The 3,648-nt window shown below is 38.7% G+C and overlaps 1 non-coding gene across 1 annotated transcript; it reads left to right on the top strand.

The window, feature by feature from the left end:
- Nucleotides 1-941: 941 nt before the first annotated feature.
- Nucleotides 942-1,048, top strand: LOC112704179 (small nucleolar RNA R71). Its single transcript, XR_003154816.1, has one exon. It is a non-coding gene; the product is annotated as a small nucleolar RNA R71 (small nucleolar RNA).
- The last annotated feature ends 2,600 nt before the right edge of the window (nucleotides 1,049-3,648 follow it).

Here is a 3,648-nt window from a genome sequence, read left to right as displayed (position 1 = left end):
GACTTGGTTGAGGTTGAGAGAGTAGAAAACTAGATGTGGAAGCTTGGTAGGTATTGTGAGTGTTTGAAGGTGAAAGAGTCAAATGGGATAGAGCTTCGGCAATGGTTGCCATGTACGTTTCTTGCTTCTTATGAAACTCCCTTTGCTCTTGCATGAAACTCTGAACTGCATCATTCATATGAGATTGGTTTGAAGAGGAGGGTTGACTATTTTGAGGGAGGGTAGGCCTAGTGTGTGGTAGTTGATACCTTGCTTGAGGTTGGGAATGTGATTGTTGATTAGGTTGGGAAGGAGGTGGGCTTTGTGGTTGATATGGTGGATAGTGAGGTTGTGGTGGTTGATGGAATGGTTGTTGGACTTGAGAAGGTTAATAATAATAGACTTGTTGGTTGGAATAAGGTTGAGCTTGAGATGGTTGAGTCCACCTTTGATTGGAGCTGTCTCTCCATCCTTGACCTTGGTTTCCTCCATATTGATAAGATCCTTGATTGCCTTGGTTGAAATTGGACCTTTGTGGATAAAGATTTGCCACCGCCAATGTGTTGTCCTCTTGAATTTGAGGGCACTCATCGGTGTAGTAACCATTGCAAGCACAAATGTCACAATATCAAGAAGGCCCTTCAATTCTATGAGGTTGGGGTAGAGGTAGCAACATTTGTGGAATTTGTTGACCTTAAGTAATTTGCCTTAGCAAGACCGTCATTTCACCAAGTGTCCTAGTCAAGATAGGATCACCGGAAGGTGAGACTTCACTTATGGCCTTCGGTTGGGAATTTCTTGTCCTTAAATGTTGAGTTGAATTCGGCAAATCCGCAATGACTTCCCAAGCTTCTTCTGCAGTTTTGTTCTTTGTAAGAGATCCTCCACTTGAGGCATCACTATGGAGCTTGTCTTGAGGGACCAACCCTTGGCAAAAATAGCTTATGAGCTCCAATTTATTAATGCGGTGGTGAGGATAAGATTCCAACAACTTCTTAAACCTTTCCTAATATTCATAATGGGTTTCTCCATCCCTTTGCATAATACATGAAATTTCCTTCCTTAGGTGATCCATCTTTTGAGGTGGGAAAATCTTTTCGAGAAACTCCTTGCACAACAAATCCCAATTAGAAATTAATTCCTCAGATTGAGTGTAAAACCATTCTTTTGCCTTCCCTTCTAAAGAGAAAGGGAAAGCAAAGACGATGACCATTATCTCATCCGAGCCATGCCTTCTTGTAGTAGAGTACACAACTTGAAAATCTTTCAAGTGCTTGAGGGGATCTTCACTGGGCAACCCATGATATTTCAAAAGCAAGTTGATCATACCCGTTTTGAGCTCAAAGTTGTCATCTAAATTTGGGTACCGAAATTGTACCGGTTGCAAAGTGATATCTGGGGATCCGGCCTCCTTTAGAGTAATTCTCTAGGTGGTGCTGCCACATTGTTGTCACCTAATTCCCTCACAGAGGTTTTAATACTTCCAACGGAAGAATACAAGGTTCCTTCATTTAGTGAAGAATGAGAATCACGGTTAGAAGGTGATGGTGAATCGGGTTGCTCTTCAAGAGAGTCTGATTCACTATGCACAAATGCTAACCGGCACCGAGCTTGCCTAAGATGTATTAAAGTCCTTTCTATTTCAGGGTCAAAAGGGGCCAAGCTCGGGTCTGGAAGCGACCGTGTCATTCAACTGAGGAATCAATGAAATCATGCACATCAAGAGCAAAACAAGAATAAGAAAATAAATGAAAACAACCTAATAGTCAGTAACTACTAAAACTATTTAGATAGAGACGCCAACTACCAATTAGCGTCAAATAACAAACCAAAAATCTAGTATTCACAGTATTCACATATTCACAACAACCGAAATTATAACACTTATTACACTAATCTCCCTGGCAACGGCGCCAAAAACTTGGTGCGCGACGGGTCGTCGGTTAGGAAATCTCTCTCTCCGAAGAGGGAAGAAAGATGGAATTCAACGTTGCATGTATAGTTCCATCTGACAAGGCGACTCACAACCAAAGTTTAGATTAGATATGTTACAATTTAAAACCAATTAAATCCGGGAGTACAATCCCGGGTCGTATTCCCAAGGAGAATGTGACAACAAGTGCACAATATCAGTTATGGCAACCAAGGAATTTTCAATAAAGAGATGAACAATTAAAGGAATAAAAGAACACTCAAAATTACAATTAATAAACTAATAAAAGAATTAAAGAACTAGCTATGTAATATGAACAAGTAATGTAAAATTGATTGATGTGTGTGTGTGTGTGGTTCAAAGCATAAATGGCTTCTTGGCTTGGAATGAACTAGGGGATCCTTTCCTTGTTGTAACCACAACTATGATAATTATGATGGATTAATCTCACTTAGTTAACTCTTAACATCGAAGGATAGGTCAAGTGAGCATAATTATTCTTAATCCACAAATCCTAATTCACTTGCTAATTATCTTAGCAACAAGTTAGTGTTAGTGGAAACAAGAACAATTAACAATCCAAGAATTATCACTAAATATTGGACATTCCAACTCTAGGAACCCACATACTCATTTTTCCCAAGCCAAGAGGTGAAAATTTACCTCATAATCAAAATTGACATTTCCACAATTCATAAACACAAATCATGACAAAATTGAGAAAATGCTTGAAACTATAAGCAAGAAATGATCAAAAGCAACAATACTAACTCAACCAAGCATATAATAATCATCAATCATCAAATTCATCAACAAGAAATCAAAATTTCAAAAAGTATATATATTAACAATGTCTTTAACTACAAGAAAGAGTATAAAAAATGTAGCAATAAAAGAGAGCAATTAAGAAATACTTACAATGGAGGCAAGCAAAAATCCAAGATCAGAAATGGAAATAGCACTTGGAATATAAACCCTAATGAAAACCCTAAGAAAGTTGAGAGAAAACTTAGAGAAAAACTAAACCAAAAGCCTCCTAAAACTATCTAACACTACTCCTAATCATATGCTATGTTTCCTCAAGTGTTGCCCCTCTAATATGAGCTCTAGGCCATCAGATTTGAGCCTCCAAACCCTTCCAAACGCGAGCCATGTGACTTTTAAATGAAGGCACGTGCTGCTACCTGTGCGAATGCATAGGTGTGTGCGTACGCACACTTGGCCGAATCTCAAGTTGTTCGTACGCACAAGAGGCTGTGCGCACGCACACTTCGCAAAGCTTTTCTCCTTTGTTTTCTTCATATTTCCACCTTCTTGCATGCTTCTCTTCCATTCTTACCAAGCCATTCCTACCTATTACATCTGAAATCACTCACCAAAAACATCAAGGCATTGAATGGAATGCAAATGGAATAAAATTGACTAAATTAAGCACAAAAGAGCATGTTTCCATAATCAAGCATAATTTAGGAGGAAAACTCAAAAGCATACTATTTAAGAAAATAAATGTAGGTTTGCATGATGAAATCCACTCAATTTCAACCAAAAATTACCGTCAAATATAGATTCATACGTTCATTGCCGGATTGATGGACTGAAAACACATCTGCCTTAACTACCGGCAAGTATACCGAGTCGCATCAAGTAGTAAAACTCACAAGAGTGAGCTCGATCCCACAGGGATTGATGAATCAAGCAACTTTAGTTGGATGATAAGTCTAGTCAAGCGAATATTG

This window comes from Arachis hypogaea, chromosome 7, assembly GCF_003086295.3.
Source record: "Arachis hypogaea cultivar Tifrunner chromosome 7, arahy.Tifrunner.gnm2.J5K5, whole genome shotgun sequence".
Taxonomy (NCBI): Eukaryota; Viridiplantae; Streptophyta; class Magnoliopsida; order Fabales; family Fabaceae; genus Arachis; species Arachis hypogaea.
This window is presented reverse-complemented; position numbering and strand designations above follow the sequence as displayed.